The sequence below is a fragment of the Nomascus leucogenys genome, chromosome X, assembly GCF_006542625.1.
Source record: "Nomascus leucogenys isolate Asia chromosome X, Asia_NLE_v1, whole genome shotgun sequence".
Lineage (NCBI taxonomy): Eukaryota > Metazoa > Chordata > Mammalia > Primates > Hylobatidae > Nomascus > Nomascus leucogenys.
In genome coordinates, this window is record NC_044406.1 from 51,988,765 (window position 1) to 52,005,301 (window position 16,537).

The window sequence follows — 16,537 nt, forward strand, 5'->3', positions numbered from 1 at the left end:
AGGGAGGCAAAGGCCCAGAGAGGTGGTGCAAGGTGCTGAGACTACATAGCTGGTGGTTGATGGAGCCTGGCTTGGAATCTGAGTTTCCCTCTAAACCTTGGGGTGTCTCCTTAAATTTACTGTGTTTACAGAATGCCTAGTGGTCCAACCTACTGTCCAGCTTCCCATGGGCAGGGACCACATGTGACCTCACTTGGGACTGGAGTTGTGGCTCTGTCTTTACAAAGCATTTGGTAAAATGAATTGCTGTCTCCCTAGATGTAGCTGAGAAGGGGTCTAATGGATCAGTTCCCCTGGGAGCTGGGAGCATGAGAAAGGTCTGGCTCCACTTTCCGGTCCCCCTCAGTGGATCTGGCCAGAGTGACCCTTTCTCCAGGAGCTGGGCGAGGGCCTGTGCCCCTCTGTGCTGTGGCTCGCGCAGCGTTGACTTGGAAGGCTTGTAAAGCCCGCAGAGGGAAGGCTCCCTCGGGGGCCTAGGGGCCAGGAAAACGCAAGCCCTGTTCAACTGTCGCCCAGCAACGCCACACACAAACATTTGTTGACAGGAAGAGGCGAGCGGCATTAAAGCTGCCTGACAGGGAGGTGACGGGGCAGCAGGGAGAGTGTGTAATTGCCAAGCCGGAAGGCTGGCCTGTGGCCAGCGTATTGAGTTTAACCGCCTGTGTCACTGCCCTCCACATCCAACGAGGAGGATGCCTGCGGCCATGTTTCCAGGCTGAGCGCCCTGTCATGGTCTGGTCTGGCCTGACCCTGGGAGGACATCCGAGGGGTCAGCTTTGGGCGTGGATTCCCACTCCTCCATCACAGCCTGAGCTGCTGAGCCAGGGCCCAAGTGCAGAAGCCAAGGGCGGCCTCAACTCATGGGCGCCCCCTCGGTCAGAACGGCTCCTGCCTTACAGCTGGTGGGTCCTCGGGTGTCCCTCTTTTGTCCCTGTGCTTCCCCCTGCTGCTGCAAGCTCGCTGTTCTGGAAACAGCCTCTGAGGAAGAAATGGGGCCCACAGAGAGTCTTTTGGTGACCACAGCTCCTGTTCCCTCACACTATCCGATCAGAAGATGTAGAGCTGAGCCGAAGTCAGAAGAGAGGACCCTGACAGGGCTTTTCAGTGGGTTTAGGTGACACTAGGAGAGTCTGGCCCTGGAAGTCTGAAATTCTCTCCAGTCCTCCGTTCCTGGCCCACTTTCATTCAGTGAAGCTCCTGCTCAGCCCTACATTAGCCCAGAAGCCTCTCCAAAGGTGCCCACAGTGGCTGTGCAGCTGGGACCCAGGAAAGCTGGAAGGGGGAAGAGAAGAAGCGAAACTGTCCCCCAAAAGGCAGCCGGCCCCTTGGCCTATAGAAGGTCGACCCGACAGCAGGCTATGAAATCTGATAGCAGTCTCACAGCTTCCAAGAAATAATTATTCCCAGGAAAGTGTTTTCAAGTTTTAGATAAACTGCTGTTTAAGAAGCAGAGAGGAGGAACTCGAACAGTGGCAAACGTCTGCGGCTTCCCCCAGCGGGCCCGTCATTAACCATTGCTCCTGGAGCTAAAGGCTGCTGCTCTATCCCCAATTAACAGCCACATTCCAGCAAGCTCCCTGTTTATCAAGGCATTAGCGTTGACATCTGGGGAGGGTGCCTGCCCAGGCAGAGCTCCCATCCGTCCACACGCAGACGACGGCACGGGCCCTCCACAAAGGGTGGCCACAGATGAAGCCGCCCAGGCCCCCTCCGCAGCCGGCTTCTTCCCACTCCCTTCCCAGCACTGCTGTGTCATTCTACAGCCAGCAGAGTGTGAGCCAAGCAGCCCAGTCCCTGTAGTGACACGTGTGCCTCTGTGTGACTGTGTGTGCACGCGCACCCGCGTGTGAGAACCTTATGTTTCTGGAGAAGATGGCGTCTGGGGAGGATTCTCTAAGGGATTTTCTGAGAACAGAAGCAATTTCTCTCCCCTTCTCAAGCCCTTGCGTGTGTGCATGCATGTGTGAGTGTGCACGTGTAGGAGGTGCCATAGCTACTCCCGTCTTCCTATTTCTCCCCTTTATGATCTCCCCCTTCTTTTTCTTCCTCTCCAGTCACTATCACGAAAGCATTGATTCAACAGCCCTCTACCTTCTTCTCTAGGCTGAGTACAAATTCTGTTGACCCCAAATGTGCTCTCTGGAGTTACGTGAGGCAGAGTCCCTCAGCCCTTTTCAGAGCAGGAAGCCCACGAGCTGCCTTATTCCAAGGACCCATGACTACCAGGCTTGGAAAATGTCAACTCTGCACCAATGAACCACCCTTTCCACACTTTGTCCCTGTACCCCAGCACTACCAGTACCCTCCCCTTTTCTGTCTGCCTTTCATTACTTCCGCTGAGCTTTCACTGTCTTCTTTGCGGCCCCATTCCTTGCCTGATGCCCTAAATGTGGGGTGCTCTAACTTCCCCCAGGAGCCAGGCCAAGATGCTTGCAGGGGCTCAGTGGTGCCTTCAGGACCCTGAAATCGACAGCCCTGGCCTCAACCTGAGAATGCTTTTGTGGAACTTTCGTTTCAAATGAATAGAATCAAATTCACCCTCTTTCCCCTAATGGAGTTCCCCATTTCTGTCTGTCACTATTCTCTTAGCCTACACTTGAGAGTCATGTTAGACCCTTTGAACACCGCTTCCAAATTCAAGAAAGTCATCATCCTATTTCTACATCCACCCCTCCCTCGCCTTGTCCCTCCTGCCAGGCCACCCCAGGACTTTACTGATGAACTGCAGAGTGATGGACTCCCCCCGACCCCACCCCCACTGAGGGTTGGAAAGAACAGCACCCCCTGCCAAACCCCACCAGGCTCTCGACCTTTGATCCTTCCTACACACAGCTGCTAGATTAATCTTCTCCTGCCGTGAGCCCGCCCCACCTCTCGGCCTTTGCATGGTCAGTTTTCCTCTGCCTAGAATTGATTTGAGTGAGTGAAGAGATTAAACGGTGTAGGTGCCAGCCCATTGCAATTTGTGGCTTTGAGAAATGCTGGTTACTGTTTAAACAAGAGTAGGAGGGAGTGGAATGGGCTCAAATCTCACCTTCTGAGCAAAGCCTTCTGAAGGGGTATCTGTTGTTTTGCCTGACCAGTCAGTATCCATTCCCCATCTTTCTCCAGTTTTCCTTTGGGGAGCCACCCTCTCCAGCCAGCCATGTTCCCTGGGTCCTGAAATGGGCTATGGCCCAAGTTGGCCAATTCTAGCCAGGCAGTGGCAACCTTGGGGATTTTTCTGGAACTGTTGGAAAAGAGCATGCTTTCTATCATGGTTGTTCTACTAATAAAATGTAAGTTTGGAACTGCTAGTGCTGCCTGCCAGTGGTCATCTTGTCACCACTTGAAGTAAGTTCCTGAATTCAGTCAAACTTGAAGCCAACTGCCTTATTACATTTCAGCTTCCTGAGCCAATACAGTTCGTTCTTCCTTCCCCCCCTTCTTTTTCTTCCTGCCTGCCTGACTGTGCTACCTCCTGGTGACCTCTCTCTGTTTGCAACTGTAGATCCTTGCTTCTTTTAGCCCTCATTGATCTCTGACCATGTTCAAGTTTGTAGTCTTATTTCAGTTTTGACATGGAGACCCATATCCCCAACCTGGCTGAGCCCATCCTGAATGGATGGGCTATAATTAACTGCTATAGTCATTTAACATATACACAGACGGCATCACCGTAATTACAGAAAATATATTATACATCAGGCCCATGGAATGGGGACAATTCACCACACAGTGGGGCCTGGAATCAGAAATGAATGAATGTATCTCTGGCCCAGATTTCATTCCTAGCTGGGCCCCTTTGTTCATTTTCCGTGCTATTCAGGATGGTCACCTCCTCCTGCCAGTGGGGCCGGTGGTCATTACTGATGGAATTGCAATTGATCCCCCTACCACCTTGTCCCAGTTCCCAGCCCCTGGGCGCAGTTACCATGTGTCAGTCACTAAGTGCTTTACCTATGCTAACAGCCCTCACAACAACCTGTGAGGTGAGAATTATTACTGTTCCCATTTTGCAGATGGGGAAACTGAGGCACAGAAAGGCTACGTAACCTGAGCAAGGTAACACAGTTAACTAGTTGCAGAGGCAAGATCTGACTCCAGGCAGGCTTGCTCCAGAGATGTTGCTTTTAACCACTCTGGCCCGCTGCCTCTTCAATGCGTTGCTGACATATCACTGATCTTCCAGGTCCAGGGTGCTTTGAATTCCACCTACGTCCCCAGTGCTTCAACTCGGGATCTAAATTCCTCCTCCTGCCAGACTGGTATGGGTGTCTCATGACTGCCCTCCAGATTTATGTTGGGCCCCTCAGCTGGGCATGTTTTGGAACAGCTAGAGGGGGCCCAGGTTATTTATTATCACTCGTAGCTGTCCTGTAAGGGTGCCTGGCCCTATCCCCGAGCCCTGTATGCATTATACAGGGGCCTGTCACCACAATGGGTGCGCTGTGAAGTGCTTATGATACCATATCTAACTGCTCTGTTTTAGCATTTGGGCTTCCAGGGCTGGGGCCCACTGGAGAGCCTTTACTTAGTGGCCTTGTGTAGCCAAACAGTTTGCATTTCCAGGCAAGAGAGGCTGGCATTATGGCTACCCTTGGGAAGTGTCAAATTATCCCTGGCCCTACACTTTGGTGGCTGCCTAATTTGGCAGAACTATGTAGCCAGAGCATTATGCACCGAAAACAATTCCTTGGAGTCACACACTTAGACTCAACTGATGAAACCCTCCCCCTTTTCCATCTCCAATAATATAATATCTACGTCATGCCTTGCAGTTTTTAAATGAATATGTTGTCTAATTATTGCAACAGCCCCGTTTGTTGTTGTTATTATTATTCCCATAATACGGATGAAAATATTGAGGCCAAGGTGGGCTCTAAGTAAGAAATATTAAGTTTGGGACTCACAGGAGTTTGAGACCAGCCTGGCCAAAATGGTGAAACCCCGTCACTACTAAAAATACAAAAATCAGCCGGGCGTGGTGGCACACACCTGTAGTCCCACCTACTAGGGAGACTGAGGCAGGAGAATTGCTTGAACCCGGGAGGTAGAGGTTGCAGTGAGCCAAGATCTCACCACTGCACTCTAGCCTGGGCGACAGAGTGGGACTCCATCTCAAAAAAAAAAAAAAAAAAAAAAAAAGAAAAAAATCAGCACTCAAAGCCATGTTTCCTGGCTTCAGGGAATAGTTTTTGTCCTGTTGACACCATGGGAATTTGGCCCCTTCAGTGAGGCTCATTGATTTGACCACTGTACATCGGCCATTTTCTACGTGTCAGGCACTGTGCTGGTGGCTGGGGATAGAGAAGTGATTGTGGAACTCAGAGTCCCAGGAAAACAGCCATGATCAATGTGGTAAGAACAATGATGATGTTAAGAATAGAGTCTTGTAGGAACACAGAAGAGGAGATGGGGAATTCTCCCAGTTGGTGAAGGTGGTAGTGTTAGAGAAGGTTCTGAAGAAGTGGCAGTCACCCACTTGTCTTCTATGATGCACAGACAGGTCAATTAGTTGAGACACACCCATGGGCCCCCAGAGAACATGGGTAAAGTTCTCCAGTCTCCCAGAGGCTGGCTCTCATTGTTGTTCATCTGTGGGCTGGGTCCCGCACACATTTGTTTTTCTTAACCTCATGACAGCTGCAAGGTCAGTAACATATCCATTTTACAGATGAGACAACAAAAGCCCAGAGAGGTTCAAAGGCTCAACCTTCTTGCCTCAATTCAAAAGAACTTTGAAGGGCCATCTCCACTCCAGAGGTCCTTGTGGGATCCAGCGAAGCCACCGTTGTGACCACATTGCCAGTCAGCTTTTCTTCTGCCCAATCTTCTTCCCTCACTTCAACTCAAGTGTTGATCTTGAGACCACAGCCCAATGAGCCTCCCCCATGCCAATTTCCATCTCAAAGTCTGCATCTCACAGACCCTGATCTAAGATATCATGTGACATATCTTTATCTGTTCCATTTAGGTTTTCTGTGAGCAGCAAAAAACTCCAAAATAACAGTGATCTAAATATGCCAAAAATTGATCCCTTATCTGAAAGTCCAGAGATCCAAAGTCCTGGGTTGGTAAGATGGTTAGCAGAGGGGTTGTAAGATGTAAGCATAAGTGACTCAGGATCCTGTTATCTTGTCACACTGTCCAACACAGCTTCTAGTCCCAAAGTTACCTCGTGGTTCAAGATGGCTGCTAGAGCTCCCCATCACATCCCCTTTCTGCTGACCAAGAAGAAGGGGAAGGCAAAGAGGAATGTACCCACAATGTTCTAGAACACATCCCAGAAGGTGAATCTTGATCACATGGCCACACTTGGGTGCAAGCTGACACTGCGTGACATGGTCTTTACGAGGGGAGATGAACATGTGCCCAGCCAAAAATTGGCAGTTCTATGTCTAAGAGAGAAGAGGAGAATAGATATTTGCAACTGTCAAGCTTCGAGTGTGTGCTCCTGAGTTACCCAGGGTAGTGCAGTCCCCCAGGGGGTCAGAAGCTGTGTGAGGACTGGTTGGCATTCAGATGCTCCTGCCCATCTTTGGAGATCACCCCTCATCTCCTCACCTTGGTTTGGACTCTTGTGACCAGTTTGCTGTTGCTTCAGGGGCCTTTAGTTCTCCTTTAAAGCCAAATCAGTTCACTTCCCTGCCCCAGAAGCTCCCAGGGGAAGAATGACTTTTTCCCTTACTTCTACCCTCCCTTTCTCTTTGATCCTGTGGTTCTTTCACTGGGGCATCTTTCAGTCTCTCCTGGGGCAACGAGGCATCCCTTGTTTACCCACAAATAATTAACTGCTATAGTAATTTAACATATACACAGACGGCATCACTGTAATTACAGAAAATATATTACACATCAGGCCCATGGAATGGGGGCAATTCACCACGCAGTGGGGCCTGGAATCAGAAGTGAATGGATACATCTCTGGCCCAGATTTCGTTCCTGGCTAGGCCCCTTTGTTCAGTTCCAGCCTCTCTCCATGCCCTGTAGGAGGGGCGCTGTGGTCCTTGGCCATGAAGCTGTGATGAGTGGCCCCCTCTGAGTGTAGATATATTCTCAGGTTTACCCCCTGCACTCCCGTTTTTGCTGAGGCATTAGAAACCGTGGGTTTGGGGAGTGCTGACTGTGTAATTGAGCAAAGGAGAGGAAGCAACAGAATAAGGTGGAGAGAAGAATTCAGTGCTCTCTAAAACTCAGAGAGCAAGGCTTGTCAAACTTGAATGTGTACATGAATTACCCAGGCCAAAAGGGTTGCTGTGGGTGGGGCCCAAGAGTCTGTACTTCTGACATATTCTCTGGCAGGTCCAAGGACCACACTTTGCATAGCAAGGCTTTAGAGTAATTTTTAAATTTATTTTCTCCTTTAATCCTCCCAATGACCCTGTTTTACAGATGAGGGAATTGATGTTCACAGATGCCAAGTAACTTGTGTGAGGTCCCACGGCCATCCAGTCTGCTGCTTTCTGTTTAGTATGTAGGGCCGTGTCTCTGAGTGAGCTGGAGAACATTTCCGCATATGGGGGCTGGGGAGGATGGATCAAGCTCAGAGGGTCAGAGGATGCCCGGGATGTGTCCTGGATGAGAGCCCAGAGGCCTTGTTTTTCAAGTACCAAGAAGCTGAGACACACAGAGGAAAGAAATGGCTCGGGGGGCATAAAACAGGATAGGATTGTAAAGAAGAGTTGAATATATCTTCTATTAGCCCGGGCAAGCTGGACTTTGTTGCTAGGTTGTGTGCCTGGAATTTCTCAACCTGGGTATCGGTTGTCTCTTGGAAAATGCTCACACTTTTATAAGATCACATCTTTGTGCTCTGCCTGCAGATGTCTTGATTTGGATTCATGAAGGAAGAGGGCCTGTCAAGGGAGAGCAAGCAATAGAGCTGTCATTCGAAGGAGGGTATCCTCTGGGTGGATGGGCGGGTGGTAAGGAGAGCAGTTTTTTTGGTGGTGGGGTATATGCCAAGAGTTAGCCATTAAATGAGATAATGCATGTAAAAAGCTTAGCATCATGCTATGGGCTCATTGCACAATAGTTACGGTTAATTATATTAATAAATCATAGAAGTTTCTTGAAATATGATGTAAGAGTTTGGTGGCAAGCACCACCCTGCCATGGGTTGGAAACACCTGCCTGAGAGCCATCAAAGTGAGGAGGCTTTGGGATTGTTGTGAGTTCTTATAGAACTTAGAATCTACCAGGGAGATACCAAATTTATAAAGAGGCTCTCCACGAATAAACCAACTCAGGTGTCTGCAAGGGGTCAATATTGGCTAGAGCCAGGGTGGTCATCTGGACAGGCTATGGAGAGGGAGGAGGAGGAGGACGTGGCAATGCTTCTGGGTTAGTCTGAGTTCTTCTGGTAGCAGATGCCAGGAGAGAAATAAATGGACAAGGATTTTATTAGGGAAAATATCTGTGAGAGAAAGTGAGGCAGGACCTGGGAAAGGCGGCAGCCTCCTAGACTGCGGTGGGGTCTTTGGAAGCTTCAAGGCTGGCGAGCGGTCCTCATATCAAAGCCAACTGTCAGAAGAGTCCTGTTTCTCCCAGGGTGGGCCTGCCTTCTTGCCCTGCCATGCACAGTCATTGACTGGGAGCCGCTCGTGGGAGCTGTAGCCTTGGCCCAAATGCTGGCGTGGATTTCAGAGCTCACCAGCTGGGGCTCTGTGTTCTTTCTGTCTTAAGCTCTCTGGAGTTGAAGGTCTATGAGGCACATTCTTGCGGATGCCACAATTTCCAGTACAGCTACTTTCCAGTAAGTTGCCTACCAGAAGGGGAAAGACCTTGAGCTCTACTGGGACAGAGGCCCCAAGCCAATTGCAGTGCCTAGCATATAGTTGTCCCTCCATAAATATTTGTGAAATGACTGAAAAACTGGAAAGAGTATCCATCTCTGAAGTATTTTTTTTTTTCATTTTGCTAAATGTACTCCCCCTCCAAACGAGGTTGATTCCTTTCTTTCCTAAATTTTCCCCCTTGGTGACATTAACCTATTTTGGTAATATGTTGCTAGAGCCTCATGCAACCCACTGTGAAAGTCCTGCAGGGTGAGAGGCCTGGTGGCTGGGGCCTGCTGGTCTCCCGGGGCCTTTTCTGCTGTGGACAGCATGCCTCTGCTGGATTAGCTGGCTCGGGCAGAGCCTTGGTCCAGCAGAGCCACCTTTGGGTCAGATTTGCCAGGAGAAAGCGATTTGAGTGGAAGCTCCTTTTGCATTTGGAGGGCAAGACTGTGTGTGTCTTTCATTGCAGTGGCTTATTCCTGTCCCTGACCCTCCGCGTGACATGCAGCACGTTTGTCCCCTTGGATTCTGTGTCCATAGCAGTAAGCCCATGGCAGACACAATAGCAGACGACTGGGAGAGGCTTTGGAACCAGGCAAGCACTGAAAGACTGGAAAGACTGGGCTTGTGATTAGGAGAAAAGTGACAGCGACCCACAGCACTGGCCTCCCAGGCCTCCCAGGACTCATGAAGTCAGGACCCCAGGGCCAGCCTCTATCCTGCTTCTCCGGGGGCTGCAGAGCCATCCCGGATGTGTTGTCCTCTGACAATGCAGGCAGATGCCGTGCATCCATCTTCCACACACAGGCATCTGCCTGGAGAGGAAGATAAAGCAGCTTGTTCCTCCTGCACTAATACATTACCACGGTGTGGCCTGCGGCAAACAAGGACTGATTGAGTGTGGGTGTGTGTGTGTGCACGAGCATGTGTGCGTGCGTGTGTGTGCCCACTTGAGAATTACGGAAGGGAGGTGATACTGAAGAGGGGTAGTGTAAGGAAAGCTAAATTTCCCAGCTGGCAGTTATGCCACTGAAAATATTTTAACAGAATCTGTTAGTGCCAATAGCGTAAAATCCCAAAACAACAACGAGAATAACAGGTAGCACTTCCACAGCACTTGCTATGTGCAGGTCCTATTCTAAGCTCTTTATATATATTAATTCATTTACCCTTGACTTTGCCTTATGAAGAAAGTCTTACTATCATATCCATTTTGTGGATCGGCAAACCAAGGCTTGGAGAGGCTGAGAAACTTGCTTCAGATAATACATGTAGTAAGTGGCAGACTCATACTCTTAACGCCTTTACTCCCAGGTCTGTAATCACTTTTCTGCCTTTCAGAGTGTTCTCTGGTTTGAGTGAGAGGAGAAAAAGAAAGGTATTCCCTAAGTAGCAGCAGCCTTCTGTAAACTTCTCATCATAGTGCACCGCAGCAGTGCCCAGACCCTGGAGAAATTCACGCCTCCTGTTTAAAAAAAAACAAAGCAAAACCCTCCCACCCTCTGTTTCCTACATTATCAATTACCAAAACCTGCTGGTTGGTGGAACACACACTTCTTGGCACCAGAGAGGTGTGGAAATGTTGGAATGGATATGCATGGACCATAGGAATTGCTTTCAGGAAGAATTTTTGCCATTATGTCATTGGCTTGTTCATTACTTCCTAGGAGTTTAAGTGGCCAAACAATTCTGGACACAAGTGCTTTCTAGTTTTCTGGATTGTGAATGAACCCAGGTAGGGCCTGGGAGTTGTTGAGGCTTATTAGACACCTCTCTCTGACACCTGGGCACTGTGCATTGTGAATAGATACTCAACATTCTGTGCTCTGCAACTCTCCAACTGCCTTCTGATGATTAAAAAAAGACTGGATTGTTTAGCCTTGTTTTTGTATTATTGTATATATCTTATTGTATTTTTACTGTATGGACTCATTGACTTTTTTTTTTTTTTTTTTTTTTTTTTTTTAGTCTGAGACGGAGTCTTGCTCTGTTGCCCAGGCTGGAGTGCAGTGGCATAATCATGACTCACTGCAGCCGCCAAATCCTGGGCTCAGATGATTCTCCCTCTCAGCCTTCTGAGTTGCTGGTACTACAGGAGCATTCCACCCAACTAGGGGAAGTGCCCAACTAATATTCCATTACTAGGGGAAGTGCCCAACTAGTATTTTTATTTTGTAGAGACAGGGTCTTGCTATATTACCCAGGCTGGTCTTGAACTCCTGGACTCAGGTGATCCTCCTGCCTTGGCCTCCCAAAGAGCTGGGATCACAGGTGAAGGCCATCTGTGCCTGTGCCTGACCCTCACTGACTTTTTTTTTTTTTTTTTTAAGATGGAGTCTCACTCTGTCACCCAGGCTGGAGTGCAGTGGTGCAATCTCAGCTCACTGCAACCTTTGCCTCCCGGGTTCAAGCCATTCTCCTGCCTCAGCCTCCTGAGTAGCTGGAATTACAGGTGCACACCACCACATCTGGCTAATTTTTTGTATTTTTAGTACAGACAGGGTTTCATCATGTTGGCCAGGCTAGTCTCAAACTCCTGACCTCAAGTGACTCACCCACCTCGGCCTCCCAAAGTGCTTCGTTGACTTTTGAAAACTGGTATTATGGAGATGGAAGCTGTTCTGGTTTCTTGTTGTTGTGTGACAAGTCACCCCACAGCTTAGTGATTTAAAACAAAAACAGTTATGTTATTTTCTCCCATAGCTCCTGTGTGTCAGGAACTCGGGAAGGGCTCAGCTGGGTGGTTGTGGCTTGGTGGGGTCTCTGATAAAGTTGCAGTCAGAAGGGGGCTGGAGCTGAAACAGCAGAATGGAAGCTAGCCAGGCATTTCTCTCAGGGCCTCTGCATGTGGTCTTTTAGCATGGGCTAGTCTGGGCTTCCTGACATGTAGTAGATGAGAGCTCCAAGTCCGAGTGTTCCATTGAACCAGGAACAAGCTGTATTGTTTTTTATTACCTAGTCTCAGAAGTCAGAATCACTTCCACCATAATTAAACTTCAGAGAAGGGAACGTAGACTTTGCCTCTCCATGGAAGGAGTGTCAGTCACTTCATAAGAAGAGCTTGTGGGCTCGGAGATATTATCAGAGCCATCTTTTGAAAATACAATCTGCCACAGATGGAGTATGAGAAGGGCTTCATGAGAGTGTAAGAGCCCTGCAGGGGTCTCTTGACCTGGACTGTGCCCCTGATAGTTACATCTTAGCCACCCATCTGCCTGAGGCTGAATGGAGACTTGCCTGGAGCAGGAGCCCTAGGAAGCAGTGAGTTGGGGGCTGTCAAGGGGCAGGAGGAGGTAAGTGGAGGCAGTGAAGTGACAGAGGAGAGAGCCTGAGTGGCAGCCACGCAGGAGACAGTAAAGCCAGTGGCCCAGGCTTACTAGATCAGAGCAGAGGACTAGTGGCTCATGGGGGCTGAACAGCAGGGTGGGACAAAAGGCACTAGGCTCAGACTGCCCTATGGAGACCTCAGATCCAGCTTTGGAGCATGCAAGGGGCTGTGAGTAGGAGGCCAGGCCCAGAGTGGTGAGTTAGCATTAAGGATGGCTGCTCCCCTTACAAGAGGCACTAGGGGAAGTGTGGTGGCAGGGGTGGTTGGGGGGAGGTTGGCAGGTCCCAGACTTCTGCAATTGCCTGGGTTGGCTTGGTGTCAACCCATCCAGCCCCCTGCTGTCAGCACCCTAAGCAAACAGAAACAGCTCCTTTCCGGTAGGGAGGGGGACAAGGACCCTGGGGAGGTGGGTAGAGGGACTGCGTCCCAAAGCCTTGCCCTGGAGCACGTGGTCCACAGCCAGGCCTATATGAGAAATTGATTAAGTGGTCAACTCTACCGCTTAAGGCCTCGGCGAGCAGAGAGCGGCATCCATAAAGTGCCGCCCCCCACGCCAGGCGCCTCAGCGGCCTCTGTTTGAAGGTAAATCCATCCATAAGCCTGCCGTCACTCCGGGCTTAATGTACATGATTTCTGGCATTTACAGCAGCGCAGCTCCGAACGCTGGAAGAAACTCCAGCAGAATAATTTGCCAGGCGAAGGCGAGCAGAGTGGCAATTGCTCATGGCACATCTGAACAGCTACGGCTCCTGGGAAAACAAGCTCCCTGACAACGCACGTCCCTGCTGGCCCCTCTCTGATGGTAACCTCACCGCTAAGGAGGCTTTTTCTGATATGGAGATTTTGTGCTCTGTGGGCTTTTGCTCAATGCGTAGGTGCTGATTTGGGGTGTCTTTAAGCCCCTGAATTGGGGCTGGAAGCTGGAGGTGTGGCTCGGTGGCCCAGTGAGGGCCAGGCTGGACCCAGGGTGCTTCTCAGTTTGATGCCAGCCCAGCAGAGGGATGGGATTGGTCCTCAGGGGCCTGAAGATTTTCTTGGACACTGGGACCCTCCACTTTGATTCAGGGTGAACCACAATGGTGCAGCTTTGCTTCTTGCCCTCTGGTGGGAGGGGCTGGGGGACAGCCACCATCCCCAGCTCTGGATGCTGCCTGTTCCCACCTAAGCCCCTGAGAGCAGGTCCTGGCATCTGTCTATGGCCTTCTGGCTATCTGTCTCCTCAGCAGCCCTCTTCTCTCCCTTGATCGTCCCCTCTGTTTCTGTTTCTCTGAATCACTCACTCTCCTTTTTGTCTCTGTAAATATTTCACTCTCTCTCTCTCTGAGTCTCTCTCCCTTTGTCTCTCTCTTCCTCACTTTGTCTCTGTGTGCCTACAAATCTCTTGACTTCTGTGTGTCCTTTCTCTGTCTCTCTCTCTATGTCTCTTATTTCCCATCTCTCTTTGTCCCTGTCTGTCTCCTTCCCTTCTGTCTCTCTGTCTCTGTTTCTCTGTTTCTCCCTATCTCTCTTTCCTCCTTTTTGTCTTCTCTCTCTCTGTCCCTGTCTTTCGCTTTCCTTGTCTCTCTCTCCATCTCTCCGTGTTTCTTTACCTGTCTCTCTCTCCCTGTCTCTGTCTCTGTGTATCTCTGTCTGTCTCTCTCTGACTCTGTCCCTATCTCTGTGTCTCCGTCTCCTTGTCTCCGTCTCCATATCTCTGTCTCTTTCCCGGACTCTGTGGCAGGGTGCAACCCGAGAGTGATTCCTGGGTGGACTGTGGGGCCAGTGAGCTCAGCACTGTATTTGGAACTCCCTTTCTTTTCCCTGCCCTGCAGCACCCTCAGCCCCACCCTACCTCCCCTCCCAGTCCTCTTAAGCAGGCAGGGAGTGCGAGGGCTGCAGTCAGACTGGGCAGCCTCGTCTCCCAGGCACACGGTCTATTTCTGGTCTATTTTTACCACCAGTTTCGCTCCGGGTCTGCTGGCTCGGGGCTTTAGCTCTCTGAGCAGGTTGGAGACGTGCAAACACGAGTGCATCCCATAAGCAAGGCCTCCCAGTGCTGTCCTAGCCATTTCCCTGCCATAGGGACTGTGTCTTCTGCTCCTTTAATTTTATGACACAAGGGTGCCCAGTATCTACCCACATAATGCAAATATGACCACCTCAATCCAGGTTCAGATGATGCAAAACTCTTGCGCCTGTTCCTTCTTCTAGAAAACAATGTTGATGCAATTCCTTCATAAAACCAAACCCTTAGATGAGAATTCACATGCAAGGGATTTCTGAAGGAAGTGCTCCCCAGGAAACTGGTAAGGGAACGAGGGAAACTGGACAAGGGAGGGAAAGAATCCAGGCAAGGATGTGATCTCAGGTAAGGTCCTTGGAGAATTGCCTCAGCCTGGTTCTGCAGGAGAGCCCTGGAGAGTGAGTTGTCCCATTTCAGGGAAGGGACCATCGGACCATCGTATGTTAACAGCTGTGGGGGATAGGGGAGGGGATGTGAAGTCCCAAACATGCTCGATTTCACACATTTGTAGGGGAAGAGTTCCATAGCCCAGTGACAGTGCTTGGAAGACAAGCTAAGAGTGTGGGACCCTGAAAGTGTGCTCCCGAATGGGGGCACAAAAGCAGTCAAAAGGTATCCCAGGGACTCTGGGCAGAGCATGACATTGCCTGCTCCTCCAGCCAGGACAGTTTTATTTGATTTCTTCTTCACCTTCTCCCATTCTTCTCATGATTTCCCCTGAAGCCTCCCACTGTTCTTAAAAGACAAATTGAAAGCAAAGCCAAACCAGATATGACACGTAGAGCCATCCATCCACCCTTCCCACAGTAAGCCCAATGATCCTCCCCAAAGTCCCATAGATGTGTCTGGTAATGACAATGACGATAATAATGCATTCATTGAACATTTAAATGTATACCATGCATGAATCTACATGTTTATTAACTTACCAAATCCCCACAACAACCCTATGAAGTAGTTACTATTATTATCCCAATTTTATACATGGAGAACACTGAGACAGAGAGAGGTTAAGTCTCCCCAGGAGACACTATGAGTAAGTTTCAGAGCCGGGACTTGAACCCAGCAAGACTGGCTCCAGAGCTCACATTCTTAACCATCATGCTGTGCCCAGTCTCCTCTAACATGTGGTCTTGAACACATGGAAGTGATCCTCGTCCTCCGGCCTTAGAAACACTGACTTTCATCCCTCCCCAAACACTCCATTTTTAGAAACCAACTCTCTGTCAACTTGTACTGATTCTTTTAGTGGTTTTGATGTTTTTGAAAGACCACATTTCACAGTCTCTGGTCTTAAACGTGCTACTTTTCGGGACAGATGCCAAATGGCACAACACAAAAAGAGACCCCTAAAGGAGAGAGGCTGTGCCTTCTCTGTAAGCCAAGCCTCTGAGAAAAACCTTCACCTCATAGCAACAGCAGCAACAAAAGTTTCTGCCTTGATGGGCAGAGGGTAGGGATATGAGACATAGTTGATTTGTTTGGTGGTGGCAACCAGGGATGGACAAAAAACTCATCAGGGCATTTGAAAGCCTGGGCCACCTAAATGGCTTCTTGATATCCACTCACACCCCTTCTTTGCAAAACAGCCAGAGTCATGCAAATATGGCTATGGCACTGACCTGCTTCAAGCTTCAAATAGCTTCTCATCACTCTTGGGCTAAAAACTAAATGTGGGGCAGTCTGCCACGCTGTGTGCACAGTCTGGCCTCTGCTGACATCTTCAGTCTCACCCTCCACCTCTGAAGCTCCCCACACCCCCAGGGCTCCAGCAACTCTGGCCTTACTGAGTCTTATTCTCTCCTGCCTGCCCCAGCATCTTTGCACATGCTGTTCTCACAGCTCTCTTGCAAGTCCCTTTGACTGAGTTCAGTGGTTCTCACAGTGTGGTCCCAGGAAGAGCAACATCAACCTCACCTGGAAACTCTTTAGAAATGCACATTTGTAGGATACCTCCAGAGTCCCTGAATCAAAAATTCTGATGCAAGCTAACAGCTGAGAATTCCTGGCTTAGTCAGCCCTTCCTTATGTTCCATATCTCAGCCTTAACGCCACTTTTTATACTCTCAGGGAGACCGCCCAGTGTAAGCTGGAGTCCTTTCCTGCAGAGAGGTTGTTTCAGTTTGTGATTGCATATGGTTTGTGGGATTGTTTGGTTACAGCCTGTCTCTCTGACTAGATTGTAAGCTCCTTGAGGGCAGGGATCATGTCTGTTTTGCTCAGAACATGGACCCCAAGGATTCTGTAGGATGCCTGGCACACAAATGACACATGATAAGTGGATGAGTGAATGAGGGTAGAATCCCAGTACTGACATGATGGAGTCTCCTGAGTCTTAGTCTCCTTGTCTATTTCATGGGGGTGCCAATAATTCCCCCTGGCCTCAGGCATGTGTGATGGAGGAGAAAGTACATCACTGGAAGTAGCATCAGCAGCAACAGCATC